The sequence below is a fragment of the Ambystoma mexicanum genome, chromosome 6p (assembly GCF_040938575.1).
Source record: "Ambystoma mexicanum isolate Mex_15411 chromosome 6p, UKY_AmexF1_1, whole genome shotgun sequence".
NCBI lineage: Eukaryota > Metazoa > Chordata > Amphibia > Caudata > Ambystomatidae > Ambystoma > Ambystoma mexicanum.
This window is the reverse complement of record NC_090935.1, coordinates 981,193,685-981,213,451: the sequence shown is the minus strand read 5'-3', so window position 1 is coordinate 981,213,451 and position 19,767 is coordinate 981,193,685.

Genomic DNA, 19,767 nt, shown 5'->3' with positions numbered 1-19,767 from the left:
TCAGAAGAAACCTACTCTTTCCATCCATAAAAGTAAGCGCAATACTGTCATAATGTCCTAACTGTTACTCAAACACTGTAGAATTCTAGTATTGTAGAACAAACAATTGTATTAACCCTGCTACATTAGATTGAGTATTACTGCATCCCCTCAACAGCTGCATACATTGTATTGTCATCTGAACACCAGTATAGTAACACACAAATACAAGAATAGCCTTCCCAACCTGAAGTAGCAGCCCATTACACAATCACACACCTCTACATACATACTTACCATCATACTCAGACACTCATGCACAAAGCACACATACACTGCACAACATCCCATGCCACACTTTCTTTTTTGCTCCAACATACCCAAAAGAATGCCTACCAAAAAGCAACTCCATAGAAAGCATCGCAGAAGTAGACAAAATCAAAATAAGTCTCCAAAATAAGCATCCCCCCTAGCAGAATTTGTACAAAAAGTTCAAACAAAACAGCTAATACAGTCACTAAGTGAAACAAAACCTGCTTCCACTACAGAAACGTTGCCTCCTCTTTCAAAACGTAAAATGAAACAGAAAGTGAATAACAAAACTGCAGCTACCACTAGTGCTAACACTGCACCTATACATCTTGATGTAGCCGCAAGTAAGCATACCAAAAAAAATTATTTTACAAAAAATGTTCGCCACAGAGTCCTTCAAAACCTTATAAAAACAGGAGTGAAATCACACAGAACCCTTAAAACCTACCGTAGAAAATGAACCCTAGAAGCTCTCATAGACAGTGCAATCCTTTTCAAAAGGAAATTATTTATTTATGTTTTAAACAGAATGAAACCACTAACAAAACTAACTACTAAACTTCAAAAAAGACTTCTCAATAAACGGAATATCAACAAAGATATCTTCACAAACATCTGTGGAGGTGAATGGAGTCACACCACGAGCACAGAACCATATTTCAATAAAGAAGCACACAAACAAAAGCAAATACATAGCAGTGGACCAGGATATGAAAAACTTCATAATACCATTATGGAACAAGAAACGCTGCTCATAAAAATATCCCCAGAAAACATATTATCAACTCTCCATTACACTGAACCAATACGTCCAGCCTACAAATGGCCGTGCACATCAATGTGTAACATAGCCAGAAAGTCTTTCAAATCTTTATGCCAGTTCCTCAATCAGTATATGAAAGACAAATTCAAAAGGAAACTGCTACAAAATGTGGACTCCTGTCCAGTGCGCAAATACACAGGACTACACAGGCATTCATTAGCCTGCATTTCTGGACCTATTTGCAAAAGCACTTTCCACCATGTCAAAATGATCTCAACACCCCATACAACTACAAGAAATCTGGTTCATAAACTGTACTATGCTAAAAGTCCTGATTTAGCACTAGCCAATTTAAATAACAATCTGCTACATGGTACAGTCAAAGAACTACTCGAAGAAATAGAGCATATCCTGAGAAAATATTTTGGTAGTGAAAGCCACTTACAAAATGCAATACCTTTACAACAGACTAGCAAGAACTGTACAGATGGCAACCTTCTACTACACACATAGAAATAAGAAATACTAAAGTTTAAAAGTACATCTGCTGCAGTACTGAACCATGTGTGTGTGTGTGTTGTCGCAGGACTTTTTATAAAAAATAGCACAAAAACTGTAGACATAACTTACAAAATAGAAGACAATGAAGATTCCAAGTGGTTCCAATTAGCTCTCTATCTTATAGCAAAAAATAAATACAAAATTACTGACCCCTTAATACTTTGCATTTACTGCATTGCAAAATTTGACAACAACCAAACACCTTCACGTTCTATCACAAATAACTTGGAATTATTCCCACTACCAAAACCCCTGCAACAACTTAATTAATAGGTCAAAGCACGTGTCAGCTGACCACTAAATTCACTCTAATAATAAAACGTACACAACCCATTACAAAGATGTGAAGAGTAAGAATCCTTCTTTCAAGCGCAAGGTATCCAGTAGCAAACATGTACTTATCATAACAAGAGGTGTGGGCAAAACCTCCATGACCCATGACCTCGCAGCCAATCAGTCTAAAAAACTCACCAGAAATTACCAAGTGCAGCGCAAGTTGATTCAAAACCCTAGTGCCCAAATATCTCTTCCTATCAATTATATAACTTTTATGTTCATGCTATCTATCCCAAAATAAAAATGAGTCACTATAACAAGCTTTAGGTTTTGGACCAATTCTAAGTATGAAGTCTGGGAGATGTCTCTGCTAACATTTCCCTGGGTATTCCATGTGTTAGTTTGTGGTGCATGCCTGTTTCCACATCAATCCTCGCAGTCATTTAACCACTCTTACTGATCACAGCATGCACTCATTACCGCTTCATCTCTGCGATTAGCATTACTGCAAATATTGCCTGTTGGTCACGATAAACCATCACCCAGCATGTTGTGATCAACTGGAACAAAGCTTTGTTCTAGTCCTGCGTGTCATCATCTATTTGGCACATCTCCGTGATAATGAATACAAACCCTTTTTGGTAAGTTTGTTAGTCTTATGATTCCTGGTCAGATCTCCTCCTTCCTGTCTGAGTGGGCGGGCCTCTCTTCTTCACTCCTGGTCTCGACCACTCAACTCGTCCTTCTTGGAGACTTTAACATCCACTTGGATGCTTCCTGTCCTTCCTCTGGACTCTTTCGTGACCTCTGCGACTTTCTCTGACTCTCTATTCTCCCCTCTGACCTGACTCACTCTGCAGGGCACACTCTGGGTGTTCTGATCTCTTCAGACCTTCCCCTGTCTATCCCTCTCACCACTCCTCTCTCCTGGAGTGATCAATTTCTCCTTTCCTCCCATCCCATCCTCACTCCCCCTCAGGCCAAGCCACCTCCAGCACTGCCACCTACCTCAGTTATCCGACCCATGAAGCATGTGTCAGTTGCTTTTGCTGCCACTTTCTCGTCCCCCTGCCCCTTTGGCTGACTCATACCCTGACAAAGCCCTTTCTATGCTCCACTCTGCTATATCTGATAGGCTTGATTTTCTTGCCCCTGTCATGAGGATCCGCTTGAAGCCCAAAGCCAAGTGCAACTCCTGGTACGACTCAGACCTTTTCACTCTTAAATGCAAATGCAGGGTGACTGAGAGGAAATGGCTTGCTTACGGTACATCCTCTGACAAACTGGCCTGCCGCCTGCTACAAAGGCAATACTGGCTCTCTGTCCGCACCAAGAAGAGAGCCCACGTCCAAGCCCACATTTCTGTGGCATCTAATAACTCAGCCGAACTCTTTAAAATCTGCAAGGCGCTGGCCAATCCTGCTGCAGTCTCTACCTCTCCTGTCCCCTCCGAGGCCCTCTTCCCAGCTCTGGCTTCTCATTTCATCTGTAAAACTCAAGACATCCTGTCCTCTCTCTCTTCCTCTCCTCCTCCACCTTCTACTCCATGCTATCACTCCTTCTCTGCCTTTCCCCTGTTCTTCTCAGACAAGGTTTCTAGACAAGTCTGATCAATAAAAGTCTCATCAAAACGGGTTCACCCCCATTCCTCCAAAACCATCAAGGACCACATTGACACCCTGGCTCCTGCTCTGGCTGACTTCTGTAACCACTCCTTCGCCACTGGAGTCTTCACTTCCCCCCGAAGCACTCCCTTGTGCACCCTCTTCTTAAGAAACCCTGTACCGACCCGTCCTGCCCAGCTAACTATCACCCAATCTCCATCACTCCTTTCCTGGGCAAACTCCTGGAAAATCTGGCCATCTCCCAGCTTAATCTTCACACAGAATCTGTTGGCGGTCTTCGTGTCTATCAGTCTGGCTTCAGAGCTGCCAGAAGCACAGAAACTGCTCTAATTCCAACACCCCCTGTGTCATCATTTTACTTGATCTCTCTTCTGCCTTTGACACGGTCAACCATGCCATCCTGCTCAACCGTCTCCGTCATAACCTGGGTAACACCGATCAGGCCCTGGCCTGGCGGACTTCTTTCCTCTCTGATAGACCGTCCCAGGTCAAACATGGGTCCTTCCTCTCCTCTATCTCTAGCTCTACCTGTGGTGTTCCCCAGGGGTCTAACCTCTCTCCCTGGCTGTTCAACCAATACCTGGCACTTCTTGCCCACCGCATAGTCGCACTATGCCCCAACTTTCAGTGCTATGCGGATGACACCCAGCTCATTTTCAGGCTCCCTTCAGCCACCTCTTCTCCTTCTCTCACATCTGTCTGCTGCCCAGGAGTGGTGTGCCGCTAATGATCTCTGCCTTAATGGAAGTAAGACGAAGATTCCCCTCATCGGCTCACCTGCTCCCTCCTTTCCTGTCACTCTCTGGCTGGACTCTCTTGGCCCTCTTCCTGCTCCCACCTTTGAGGCTAAAAACCTCGGGGTCATCTTCGACTCCACACTCTCCTTCTCTCCTCACATGTCTGATGTCTCTAAGAAGCCACATTACCAGCTGCACCTCCTCAGAGGTATTCTTCCTTTCCTCTCCTTCCCCCAGAAGCTCACTGTCTCCAGAGCTCTGGTTCTCTCTAGGCTGGATTATTGCAACAGCCTCTTTCTAAATCTGCCTGCCTCTACTCTCTACCCTCTGCAACTCATCCAAAACAGGACTGTGAGTCTTGTCCTTGTTTTCAGGCCCAGGGATCATATTTCTCCAGGACTGAAATATCTGCACTGGCTCAGTGTCAGTGAGGATTAAGTTCAAAACCCTCTGTATTGTCCACAAGGCCTTCTGGGCCCTGGGGCCGCAATACCTTCAACTCTCTCTTTCTAAATATCTTCTTTCTCGAGCTCTTCGCTCATCTGCCTCCAACACCCTCAGGGTCAGTCGCTTCTCCAAACAACGAGTTGGTGGTAGATCTCTTTCTTCGGCTGAGCCATCCCTCTGGAACAGCCTCCTTGCCTCTCCGAAACTTGAGGAGAAACATCTCTGGTTCCAGAAGCACCTCAAAACCATCCTCTTTGCTTCTGCTTTCTCTCCTCTTCTCCCCTGCAGAAATCCTGGCTGAAACTGAAATTGCATTGGTCACCTGGCTACCCTCTGTTCTCAGGCCCAGGTCCCCTCTGCATCAGTTACGCACCTGCACTGCCCCCCTGGCAACCCTTGCACTCAGTGGCTGTTTCTGTTTTCTGTATCCCTACCAGAACTTGACACCTGATTTCTGCACTTACCCTTGCACTTGCCACCAGTTGCCTGCACTACTTATTTATTGTTTTTGTTATTACTGTTATCCTATTTACTGCACTGCCCCTCCACCTTTGCCCTTGAACTCCCCCCTCCCCTACACTTGTGCAATGTCAATGTCACCAAGATCGTTGTCTCTGTCTTTCCTCTGTTTCCCCTCCCTTGCCTCGTCGCACCTTGAAAAACTTGTGTATAGGTGCGTTATAAATACCATATCATATCATATCATATGTACAACTGAAAATGGATCCCTTTCTATATGTCAAAAAGTTGAAATGTAAAAACTACTTGCACTTAAGTCGGATACATGGATATTAGAATGCTTCCTTAGGCATTGGTCCACTTCAAGAATATGACATGGTTTAAGTTCTTGTAGCTCTACATGACCAAGTAGACATTTGTTCAATTATGAATCTTTGTCTGATGTGTTTTGTATTACTCTATTTGAAAATAGTGGAAGTGGTTTAAAGCTAAAATTCACATCGTATTACCAACCTCTGGGGAATGATGCATTAATGTCATTTGTATGAAGACGGTTAACAATAGAGACATAGGGACTCATTACGACCCAGGCGGAAAACCATGGTGCTGATAGCACCATGGTCCATGCCGGTAACTTACCGACTCCGCCATGGAGAAAGGGGGAATTACCACCCCATTACACGGTTGGCGGGGTGGTAATTCCCCCTTCCTCCATGGCCCTTCCCCATTCCCATTTCTGCCCCATAGGACTCAATGGGAATGGGGAAGGCGCTAAGTACGGTACCGCAAATTGCGGTACCGTACTTAGCACCAAGGTCCCTTTGCGGGTCCCTACTTTAACGGCTGGTGTAGACCAGCCGTTAGGGTCGGGTCCCGCAAAGGCACCTCGTAATCAGGCGCTAATGGGTTAACGGCGCCGCAGCCTTTTACGGCGCCGTTAACCCATTAGCGCCAAGGTCGTTATGAGGCCCATACTCTACTTTAACAAACATAGGGGCCCTGATTACAACCCTGGCGTTAAGGGGTTAACGGCACCGTAAAGGGTGGCGGCGCCATTAACCCGTTAACGCCTGATTATGAGGTCCCTTTGCGGGTTGGCGATTTTAACGCCTGCTTTTAGCAGCCGTTAAAATCCATGGCGCTAACCTGCCATGATGCTAATTATGCCACTGTAATTTACGGTGGCGTAATTAGCGCCTTCCCCACTCCCATTATGGGAATGGGGAAGGGAAAATGGGAAATGGGGATTTACCGCCCCGCTCACCTTGGAATGGGGCGGTAAATCCGCCATCCACCATGGTGTAAATGTGTGGTAAAGTTGGCGCAATTAGCGTCTGGGTTGTAATGACCCCCACAGTAGGCAGTAAACATGGTGCTATTAGCGCCATGGTTGCCGCTGGTATTTTACTGTGGAGGTCATTACGACCTTGGTGCTAAGTGCACCAACTTTACCACCATGGTGTAAACTCTGTTTACACCATTGTGGATGGCGGAATTACCACCCTACTCCAAGGTGAGCGGGGGCGGTAATTCCCCATTCACCAAGGCCCTTCCCCATTCCCATTTTTGCCCCCATAGGGCATAATGGGAACAGGGAAGGCGCTAATTACGGTACCGCAAATTGCGGTACCACAATTAGCACCAAGGTCCCTTTGCGGGTTGGTTTTTTAACACCTGCTAAAAGCAGGCGTTAAAGTACCAACCAGCAAAGGGACCTCGGAATAAGGCGGTAAGGGTTAACGGTCACCGGTACCCTTACCGGTGACCGTCAACCCTTACCGCCTACCGTGTAATGAGGCCCATAATATTAATGGTGGACTTTGTCCAAAGAACATTTTCAAGACCTCGACACTGCAAACAATTGATTATATGCCTAGAAAAAACAGATGAAGCTGCCAATGGGATTGACGAAAGACATGAATATATTTATCATTATTTCCTTTCATTTGGATTGGGATAATAGATTTGAAAACAAACTATGTAGAAAAGCAGCAATGACTGACTGGAAATCCCAAGACTGGGAGACTTAAAGAAATAAATAAAATGCAGTGAAAGATATATTAACCATGTGTCGTGTGTAGCCAATGGGACAGCAAGAGATGATGACACTGACAGACGTTATTGATGAACCTGTTGTACAATATGCATGATTACACTAAAAGATTCTAAATGCACAGAATTTACATTTATATAGGTATGTTACCAGGCAAAGGTGTATTAATGAAGGTTACTCACAAGTAAAAAGACAGCATCCATTCCTAACCCCAAAACTTAACATGTGCCGCCCCCAGCTCTGTTCTCCTTATACTTCTCAAGACGCCCAACTCCATATCTTTGAAGAAGCCTATGCAGGCTTTCTGGCCTGCAGTTAAAGCCTACCACATAACAAAAGTACAACAGTACTAATTTTACTGTGACACGGGTCTGCCCTCTATTTCCGTGACTTTCCAGGTCCACACCTTCTGTTTTCGTCACCCACAGGTGAGGGGCAAAGGCCCTCCACACCCTGATCCAGATCCTGTCCCCTCTGTGGAGTTAATTGCCCTTTCTACTTTAAACCGGTACAGTACACAGCATTGGGTGCTAATGCCCTTCACCCAGTACCCTGTGCCCGTCGAAAAGTCCTGAGCTCGGTAGCTTCTAGGAAAGCCATGCCCAATTCTTATTATGGAGTTTAAATGGTGAGAAGCAGGCAGGGTGATGGGTACTGTGATGGGTGATGGTCGAGGAATGTGAAGAGGGTGTAAGTAGCAAAAATAAATATAGTAAAGGGATCAACTAGTATAGAAGGGGAGCCATTGTGAGGCTGGAGCAGTAGTCCAGCTTACTAAGGACAAGGCAAAGATGTATTGGAGGAGAACACAGTGAGATGGGGCAGATGCTACGGATGTCCGTGAGGCTGCACCTGATTGCTGTAGAGGCAGAGGTAACTGTCAAAGAGAACCCTAACACTGGGATCAATGGTTGTGGGGTGACGGTGTCTGAGGAAAGGAGAAATAATACAAGAGAGGGGCTGAGGTGTTAGGAGTCAAAAGGTGGACGAGGTAAGCATAAAGCAATGCAGCACCATCCAGTGGCACACGGATTGATTGATATTTTATTTCTATAGCGCTCGTACACAAGTGTTTCAGAGCACGACAAGGCAAGGGAGGTGAACAGGGGAGAACAAAACAACCATCTTACTAGGCCCAGTGACATTGAGAACGCGCAAGTGCATGGGAGAGGGGGAGGGGAAAAGTGCATGGAAGGAGGGAGAAGTGGAAAGTGCGAAGCAGAGGAGAAACATATAAATAACAATAATAAATAATAAAGGCAAGAAACAGTGGTAATGCAGCCAGCAATTTGCAAGTGCAAGTTTTAAGGCAGCAGGCAGGGTAGGTCTGATAAGTGCAGGAAGAAAATGGGGGGGCTGTATGGGTACAGATACAGACCCCAGTACAAGGGGTGGCCCGGAGGCAGTGCGGGAGGGTGGCAGGGTGAGCAGGTACTTCGGCCCGAAGGACAGAGGGTGGCCAGGTGCACAGTGCCAAGAGAGAACAGATCAGCAGGGGAGAGGGGGAGTGAAGGCAGAAGAAACGAGGAAGGTCTTGAGGTGCTTCCGGAACCGGAGATGGTTCTCCTCAAGTTTTAGAGTGGCAGGGAGGCTATTCCAGAGGGAGGCCTCAGCCGAAGACAGAGATCTACCCCCAGCTCGTTTCTTTGAAAAACGACTGACCCTGAGGGATTTGAGGTAGAGGAGCAAAGTGCTCGAGAGGGGAGGTATTTGCGGAGGGATAGCTGAAGGTATTTTGGACCCAGGCTCCAGAAAGCCAAGTGGACAATGCAGAGGGTTTTTAATTTAATCCTTGCATCCCCTGGGAACCAGTGAAGAGATGTCAGAGCTGGAGAGATACGATCCCAGGGCTTGAGGCCAAGGACAAGTCTTGCAATCCTGTTCTGGATTAGTTGTAGAGGGCGGAGAGTAGAGGCAGGTAGATTTAGAAAGAGGCTTTTACAATAGTCCAAACTAGAGAGAACTAGAGCTTGGGATACCATGAGCTTATGGGGAAAGGAGAGGAAAGGCAGAGTACCTCTGAGGAGGTGCAGTCGGAAATCTGACTTTTTAGACACCTCAGAGATGTGGGCGGAGAAGGAAAGGGTGGAGTCAAAGATGACCCTGAGGTTCTCAGCCTCGTAGCTGGGGGTAGGAGGAGGGCCAAGGGAGGACGGCCAGAGAGAGAGGGGAAAGGATGGTGAAGGTGTGCCGATGGGGAGGATCTCTGTCTTGCTGGCATTCAGACAAAGATCATTGGCGGAACACCAATCTTGAATGGCAGTTAGGCAATCATAGATGAGAGAGGGAGAGGAGGTGGCAGAGAACAGCCTGAAAATGAGTTGCCAGGTATTGGTTGAAAAGCCAGGGCGAGAGGTTAGACCCCTGGGGAACACCGCAAGTAGAAAGGAAGATAGATGAAAGGAAGGACCCAAGTTGGCCTGGGAGGGTCGATCTGAGAGAAAAGAGGTCAGCCAGGCCAGAGCCTGATCAGTGATACCCAGGGTTTCACGGAGACGGTTGAGCAGGATGGTATGGTTGACCGTGTCGAAGGCAGAAGAGAGATCATGGAGGATGAGAACAGAGGGAATGTTGGAGTCAAGGTTGGAGAGCAGATCTTCACGGATGTTCAGGAGAGCGGTTTCCATGCTTCTGGCAGCTCTGAAGCCAGGCTGGTGGTCATGGAGACGGCCAACAGAATTGGAATGAAGGTTAAACTGAGAGATGGCCAACTTTTCCAAGAGTTTTCCAAGAAAGGGATTAATGGAAATTGGGCGATAGTTAGCTGGACAAGAAGGATCAGCTGTGGGTTTCTTGAGAAGAGGATGCACAAAGGAGTGCTTCAGAGGGGAAGGGAAGGATCCCGAGGCAAAGGAGTGGTTGAAAATCAGCAAGGGCCGGAGCGAGGGTGTCAGTGTGGTCCTTGATGGTTTTAGAGGAACAGGGATGAACCTGTTTTGACGAGGCTTTCATAGATCGGACTTGTCTAGCGACCTCGTCAGGGATGAAAAGAGGAAAGGACGAGAAAGATGGTGGGAGGGTGGCTAAAGGAGGGTCAGCAAGCACAGATGGAGAGGGGAGAGGAGGGGAGAGGTGTGGTGTGGTTGGAGAGGGTGGACAGGATGTCCTGGGTTTTTTAAATGAAGTGAGAGGCAAGGGCATTGCAAAGAGCCTGGGAGGCAACAGGAGGGGTAGAGACTGCAGCAGGGTTGGCCAGCTCCTTGCAGATTTTAAAAAGTTTGGCCGAGTTGTTAGATACCGCAGAGACATGAGCTTGAATGTGGACTCTCTTCTTGGTGTGGACAGAGAGTCGGTATTGCCTTTGTAGCAGGCGACAGGCCAGTTTGTCAGAGGATGAACAGGAAGTCCTCCATTTCCTCTCAGCTGCCCTACACTTACGTTTAAGTGTAGCTAGGTCAGAGTCATACCAGGAATTGCACTTGGCTTTGGACTTCAAACGGATCCACATGACAGGAAAAAGAGCATCAAGCATATCAGAAATTGAAGAGTAGAGCAGAGACAGGGCTGTGTCAGGATGTGAGACAGCCAAAGGTGGAGGGGGGGAGAGAAAGTGGCGGCAAAAGCCTCAACTGACACATGCTTCATGGGCCGGACGTCCGAGAAGGTAGGTGGCAGTGTTGGGGTAGGCTTGGCTTGGGGGGAAGAGAGGGAGAGATGAGATGAGAGGAGGGAGTGATCGCTCCAGGAGCGAGGAGTGGTCAGAGGGATGGAGAGGGGGAGGTCAGAGGAGATCAAGACATCGAGTGTGTGCCCTGCAGAGTGAGTTGGGCCAGAGGGGAGGATGGACAGGGAGAGGGAGTCGCAGAAGTCACGGAAAAGTACAGAGGAGGAGCGAGGAGAGTCTAAATGTATGTTTAGGTCACCGAGGAGGAGGAGTTGAGTGGTAGAGGCCAGGAGGGAGGAGGAGAGCTATGCCCACTCAGAGAGAAATGAGGTGATGCCAGGTAGTCTGTGTTGTGAGAAGATCGCATGAACATAACATGTTAAATGTTTGGGATGATACAGTCATGGCTACTCATAATGAATACACATGTGTTTTGAAATCCATAATAGCTACATTTTAAGTTACTGATCCTTCTGTTGTACATCTGACTGTATTCAGTCATGGAACACTCACAGTGATTATGATTCAGATAGGACAACTCTGTTTTACAAAACTATGTCGCATTGTTATATTATACTTAAGGCACCAAGTGTGCTCTTAATTGTTTACAAGGAACATTGACTTTCCTTTATAAACTTGTCTTCGTAATGGATTATTTATGAGAGTCTATACATGCTTTTTATGCACCTGGGGTGCTATAACAGAAACATTGCCCTGGTGCACTGCCATTTTGCGTGGTGTTTGCACTGGAACTAAACTACCCTGGTGCAAACATGCATCAACACATTTGCACTCTCTCAACGTGCGCCTCAGTGGAACATGCTGTGCAAAATAGACCTTCTAGAACACCTTTCTTTAATATGGCCCCAGATCTGCCAGACATTCAGCACATGCAAATACATCCCGTGAGACTTTGCTCTGAATTTGAATTCTATTTTGTTTAATGATGTAATTTACCAGTCTAAGTGAATGCTGTGGATTGGGTCCAGGTATGCAAATCGTGTCATGCTAAAGTGGCAGAAGGAATATGCTTGATAAGTGGAAGTGATCCATCAAACTATTTTCCAGCAAACCCAAGCGAATGCCCCGGACTGTGTTTCTGTCCCAAACCTTGGAATTCAATAAATGGGAAAGACACACGCTTAGCATATAAATACTGGAAAGGGTGTAATTGTCACTTTGCTTTACTGACAACTTCTTTTGTTTGGGCATGTCAGCAAAATGGATCTGCGGGGATATTTTAATCTGTTGAATAACAAACCTATAATGGCAGCTTGGCAACACAGCCTAACGATTTGAAGACATATGTTTAGAACATGTATTTCAACGCTGACATAACTTTCCTCTTACTTCGACAATATTCACATGCCAGAATAATTAAGCAGTAAGCCTAACTGTACATGGCACAGCTAACATCTTCACTATAATCGCCAAGTGCTTGCAAATGGGATGTATATTCCGACAAGATACTGGCTACTGTCATTCAAAATGATGAGCACACCTTTTATAATGTTTGCCCCAGTACTGCCAATCAGGATCACAGAATTCCACGCACTCCCTGAAAGACGCACCTTCCCTGGAAGATGTCCAGCATCCCACAATCCTGTTCAGGTGTCTAAAGCCAAAGATACTTCAATGTGTGAATCCTTTCTGCCTATCCTGATAGCTCCTTGTTGCCGCACCCACTCTCTCTTTCCTTACCTGCTCCAGGCCCCTTCACAGTGTATCCTTCGTTAAGGCCTCGCTTTGTCCTTCTCGGCCAATCTACGTGTTAGGAATTAAAGTCCAAGCAGGAAATCAACATGAATGTAGTTTATTCAGTTGGAGACATGGTGACAGCAGGCACTGCCCTCAGCAGCAGGTACCAACTGACCCCACATACAATCCCCTCAAGAAACAACACTCTAAAAGCATTTGTGACACCATAACATATCAGCACGCACATTAGGAACTAAGTAAAACAACACTCTAACACATCTCCTCCCATACAATGTTGAAAATCATTCAGGATAATAGTCTCTTAACCATAGAGGTTTGCTCCTTATCCTCTCCAAATTCACATTCATATTGTTATCCTCCAATACACTTTTGTTCGTATTTGAATTAGATGAATGGTCATCGTCATTGCTATCTTCAATACTTTCACGGTCCTCAGCCAGACCATTGTTGTTACACTTTACTAACCTTGACATGGACCAACACTCTCCTCCCTCCATGATGGCTACATTACCTCTCACTATGGAAATTCTTTTTGGTTCAATGAATTTACTCTCAATGCACTTAGGAGACAATCTGGGATTTTTGACATAAACCATATCACCTTCTCTCCAAACTATGGCCTTGGACTTCCTTTCAGAGTTTGCCCTCTCCTTGTATTCATCCTGGGCTTCTCTGATTAGTGTCATGATCTTAACTCTGTCTACATACACACTCTTCACCAAATCCAACCATGCCGGACATAGTTTCGTCCCTGGTTGCCTACCCTTGAGGGACATAAAGGGAGAAACTCTGGTAACAGTATGCAGGGATGTGCAATAATTCCACACCATTTCCCTTAATGCTGTCTGCCATTTCAAGCCTGATGCCATGGCTAACTGTAGCCCCTCTTTTATAAACCTGTTCGCCCTCTCCACCAGACCATTGGCCCTAGGTTGGTAGAGAGCCGTTCTGTAATGCCTGATGCCAAACCTCCTGAGAAAATCCACCATTCTGTCATAACAGAACTGAACACCATTGTCCGATACTAGTTCTGTGGGAAATCCCTCCCTATAAAATACCTCTTCAAAAAATGTAATCATTTGAGAGGTGGTAGCTTCTCGGATCGCCTTCCACTCAATCCACTTCGAGTGGTAATCAACAAGAACAATCAGGTATTTGAGATCATCTCCCAAATCTTGCAGAGGGCCCACTAAGTCTACCGCAACTTTTTTCCAACGTTCCTCTGGAACACTCACAGGTCTTATGGGAGTCTCTCTAATTACTTTACTCTTGTCACTCTTTTCACATTCTCTGCAACACCTCACACACTTCTCAACTTCGCTGTCAACTCCTGGCCACCAGAAGGATTGCCTAAGATGCCTTTTCGTGCCCCCCATACCTGGATGGCCTTGGTGTGCAATGTTCACTAACTTGGATCTAATATCACAGGGGGGACCACCCTCACTCTCTTCCTGAGCTGAAGCCCATCCTCTGACAGACTTAATTCCTTCTTTATGCCATAATAACCATGATATTTCTTCTCAATGAGATCCTTCCTGGGCCAACCTATTTTGGTCCACAATTTAACTTGTTTTAACACTTCATCTGCATCATCAGCAAGTTTCCACTCATCTTTTCCTATGGCTTCATATTCAACTTCACAAATACTCAAACCATGTTCAGAGTTCACTTCCCTTGAATCCTTGTCTCGTACAGGTAGTCTTGACAGACAGTCTGCCACAACATTGTCCTTTCCGGGAATTTACACAACCCTAAAGTCATAGGCTAGTAGATCAACCATCCATCTTGATATCCTAGGAGAACCTTTGGCCCAGTCCACTCTACCCAACAATTGGACCAATGGTTTGTGGTCTGTTCTTACAGTAAAGGTCTGACCCCAGAGATAAAACTTGAAATGTGCAACAGCCCATGAGACTGCTAAGGCCTCTCTTTCTACAACAGAATCATTTTCCTCTGCCCCCCTCAAAGGTCGAGAGGCAAAGGCAATAACATGTTCTACCTTTCCAGCATCATATTGGGACAGAGCAGCACCAAGGCCCAGGGTACTTGCATCCACAGCCAAAACGGTTCTCCTACCAGCAACAAATACCCCCAAAGAGGGCGCTCTCACAGTACATTCTTTGATCCTTCGAAAAGCGTTCTGACACTCATCAGACCACACATATTTTGTTGCCTTTTTAAGCAGTTCTCTCAATGGAGATGACATAGCTGCAAAACCATCAACAAACTTATGATAGTACTCTGCCATCCCCATGAATGAGCGTAACTGCTCCTTGTCTTGTGGTTGGGTAGCACATCTAATACTGTCAACAAGAGATTTCTTAGGAGAAATACCATCACATGAAATTCTATGACCTAAATATTCCACCTCCTTGATGGCAATTTTATACTTCTCCCTCTGAACTGTCAAGCCAGCTTCTTTGTGTCTGACTAACACAACTCATTCTCAGCAAAAATAAGAATGTCATCTTGGAAGACAGTGGCCCTCATTACGACCCTGGCGGATTTTTTCCGCCATCGGCGGACTTTTCCGCCATGGCGCAAAGTCCCTTTACGCCATGGCGGATGGCGGACTTACCGCCCCATTCCGAGGTCGGCGGGGCGGTAAGTCCCCATTGACCCATTTACCCTTCCCCATTCCCATTTCGGCCCCATAGGGCTCAATGGGAGTGGGGAAGGTGTTAATTACGCCACCGTACACTACGGTGGCGTAATTAACACCGAGGTCCCATAGCGCCATGGATTTTTACGCCCGCAAAAAGCGGGCGGAAAAATGACCATGGCGCTATGGGAACTCGTAGTTGGCGGTAAGGGGTCGGCGCAGCTAACGCTGGCGCAAACCCCTTAGCGCCAGGGTCCTAATGAGGGCCAGTAACTTTTTTTAAACCTTTGAGCACCTCCTCCATGACCCTCTGAAAAACAGACGCTGCAGAGGCCAAACCAAATGGCATGCGGTTGTACTTAAAAACACCCTCGGGAGTGATGAAGGCGGTTAGGTGCTGGCAATCTTTGGACAACGGAACCTGATGATAGGCTGATGATAGATCAATGATGGAAAACAACTTTGGTTCCCCCAACGTGGAAAGTGTTTCCGAAATGTTCGGCAGGTGATGCCTCTCAATAACTATGTTCTGGTTTAGGCTGCACAAGTCAACACACAATCTCAGCTTCCCATTCGCTTTAGCAACCAGTACAATGGGTGGCAGCCATTCAGTGGCCGCCACCGATTCAGTCACTCCCTTGCTGACCAAGTTATTCAACTCCTCTCTAAGTTGATCTCTCACTTTCAATGGTACTTGCCGTACTTTGGCACAACAGGCTGTGCATTGCCTCTAAGTTTTATGTGATGTTCCAATTTCTTGAGTTTCCCCAATTTCTCAGAAAACACCTCTGGAAATTCTTTAGTCCAGATATCTTCAACTTCGGCAATAGTGACTGGATTTGGTGCACTAGCCTGCACTCGCACAGCTAAATTCTTCTGCTTCTCCCAACCTAACAAGGAGGTACCTTTCTTCGCTACAAGGACCGTAGCTTGACAACCTCTTTCCTTGTAAAGTATTCTTGCAGGAAATTCACCCAGGATGTCGATAGCGGATTCTCCATAACCACAAGCCCTGATATTGGTGGGGCGAATTATTGCATCACTCTTCTTCAAAACACCCACTAAGGTGTCTCGGGATATAATAGTCCAAGGAGAACAGGTGTCTACTTTCATGATGAGTTCACACCCATCAATAAGAAAAGTGTCCACTGGTCCCTTTGTCTCCCCAGAGATGGCCAATATTTCAAAGACATACTTGGGGGCTGATTCTTTTGTATCTGACACTTCCTGTATGTCATATCCCCTTCTAATGCTTTCCTCCTTGTTGTCTTCCGCCCTGAGTTCTACAAGGTTAACAGAAGTGGCCTTACAGACATTGGCAAAATGCCCCCTGCCTTTGCATTTGAAGCATTCCGCAAACCTAGCAGGACAAGACGGGAAATTGGCGCCATGTCTGGGGCTCCCAGAGCGAGAACAAGAGTTTCTCGTACTCCAGTTCCCTTTTTTTCCTGTGGAGAAGTTTGTTTTCCTCCTTTGATCAATGGCACACACAGACACCGATAGAACAACAGGTTTATTAATCCTAAGTAAGTTGATGTACTGCAACGTTTGTTCAATACTCCTGGCCAACTCCACTGCCTCATCTAGTTTCATGTCTTTGGCAAGGAGTTTCTCTTGGACTCTAACATTGTTGGTGCACCTGACCAACTGATCTCTGATCAATGAGTCGGCCAATTGCTCGAATTCACAGTAATAACTTAGGGACCTCAAACAGGCAACGTAAGATTCCACAGACTCCGACCTTTCCTGCACTCTCTGGAAGAATTTGTGCCTTTCAAAACTGACGTTCTTCTTTGGCTCAAAATGGTCTCGCAGTTGATAAAGAGCCAAGGCATATTCATCCACATCCCCAGCTTCTGGCACCTGGTTCCTAGCCAGGTCATCAAATATTATGCGCCCCTCCACACCTAAATTGTGAAGAAGTAGAGCCTTCTTGCGCGCAGACGAAAATTTGTCACCCCCCATGGCCACCAGGTAATTCTTTGAGATGTCCTACCACCTGTACCCAAACTGAGCAACTGAAAGGGGAAAGGAAGTCGGCTAAGATTGCCCCCCTTAAATCTTTCACTGAGCCACGATGCACAAATTTGACAGTGTCACCAATGTCAGCACACTACTTGCTGCAAATCAGAAGTGCCTCAATGTTATCTGGTTGAAAACGCTCTATTCGAACACAGCAGAGGAATGCTAAAAGAAAAATGAATGCAAAAAAAAAATATTGCAAACGTAATAAATCCACTCGTGTTCTGCCAGTGTGGAGCATTCAATTCCATTCAGCTGTGACATTCCTTGTGATGCTGAAGGAACCGGGCTCAGGGATGGAAGGAACGTTCTCTAAAACAATGGAAGAGTTCCATGCGCCGGGGCCAAGGGGAAAGAGCACGTTGCTAGGCAACGTACGTCACAAAGGCAAGGCAGGAGGGCCGGCACTCCTCCATTGACGTGCTCCTTCTGACGTGTGGCTTCGTCATCGTCCAAAGGGGGTGGGGCCAAGGGTGCGTGGGCGGGGCTCGTGCACTGCACAGCTCAGGGACTGCCACGCTCCACCCGGCCCTTGCGCTCTCCTCGCGGAGATTAAGGAGGGGGCGAAGCAGTCTGCGCGGCACACTCGCTGCACCCCTGACTTCCCGGAACAACACCCCCAACTCGCCTGAGACTTGACGGGATCGGCGTCCGTCTTCCCCTCTGCGGATTCGCCTGCTGTCACCTGCTCAGAGGGGGAAAGGCAGCAGGGCCCCAACCGAGGCGGCGAAGTGACATAGCACACGGAGGACGAAAGGCGGCTGCACAGTGGGTCCTTGGTCCTCGTCGCCAATGTTAGGAATTAATGTCCAAGCAGGAAATCAACATGAATGTAGTTTATTCAGTTGGAGACATGGTGACAGCAGGCACTGCCCTCAGCAGCAGGCACCAACTGACCCCACATAGAATCCCCTCAAGAAACAACACTCTAAGAGCATTTGTGACATCATAACATATCAGCACGCACATTAGGAACTAAGTAAAACAACACTCTAACACTACGCACTCGCTCAGCTGCAGGGGCTGCCCATGCCAGAGCCCATCTTCGTCTGCCACTGGTTATGGATGAAGCCCTCTCTATCACTCTCTATCACTTCCCTCCCTCATGCTTCAGTCTACTTGCTTGCGTCATCACATTCCTCTGCCGGCCTTAAAGCTGGTGCATTCCTCTCACATGTATTACCTACAACATTGCCATAGTGAGTGATTGATTGATTGATTGATGCTTTATTTCGGCTATCAAAGAACCATAAAATCAATTTTACAAAACTCCAGTCAAAAACATAAACATCTTACAAATGCATCCAATAAATGTAAAAGTAGATGATTAAAAACAGGTCACAGTAATCAAACGATCCTCATACAATTCTAAAATCAAAATGTCAGCAGTGCAGCAATATCATAAACAATAAATTAGTTAACCACAAATAACATGGTACAAATACAGCAGCATTGAAACCAATTAATAATATTATTTCATCTACAGTAGTTCCTCGACAGTTCCAGGCTCTAGTTAAATAGATAGCGACTGCATACACTCTTGAGATACAAATAGGTGTTTTACAGGGTATCAATTTTGTATTGTAGAATGGTTTGCATTTCGGTGGTACCAAAATTACCTACCACTGAAAATGTCAAACAATTCTACCATACATTGCCATTATAGCGAACAAGGGGAGAGGGAGTTGCAGGGGTGTCCCCCGCACCCTTGTTTGCTATAATAGAGATCGGGGATTGCTGGGGTGTCCACCACGGTCCATAAAATAAAATAATTTTAAAAAAGAACCCTGAGGCGCCGGTTCCCATCCACGTAAGTGAAGGGAACTGGCCTTGCAGGGAGACAGGAGAGTCTGCGGCACACAGCAAAGTGTGCCGCCAAAAGGTAGGTAAGGTGGGTGGATGCGGATAAGGGGATGCAGGTAATGTAAAGCGTGATTACACTGCAGCGCGCTTTTCGGATTCAAAATTTTCCAATTTGGGATTTCGCACTGTGGTGTAATTACGTATATCCATTTTACAGAACTCAAGAGCAGTGAATACAGTGTCAATATTGCTCACTTATAAAATCAGGAGAAGCCGTCTTTTTCTAAGAGCCATCTCTACTGGACAAAATGAGAACATGATAAACATCCTCCTTTTCTGTGCTACACATCGGACAGCAGGAATAAGCTTGCGTGGACCAATTTCTAGTGTGAAAATGTACAGGTTAGAAGCCCAGATATAACTTTACATGAAGGTTTCTGGACCACGTCTGAGTGATTCAAGAAAGGTACTGTTCCTTTTCTAAACTTCACTTAATGCTAAAGTAATTATGTAATGTGCTCCTACTGACATTACTATACATACAATCCGTTGGAATCCAATCCGTTTAACTTTTAATTTCTTAAGATCTGAAGATACTAAGGATTCTGGGTTACGTCAAAAAGCAGTTAGACCAATTTTATGCAGTGCGTTCTTAACATGAGGGAACTATGCTGAGGTTTTCATAGGATTATTTCCCAGAACATCCGACATTGCCTCCCTGAGTATTGTTAGTTCATTCTTGGTTCATAGATTACCCCAGAATAGGTGAGATTTCAACTGGGCATGGTAGTCTATCCCACTTTGT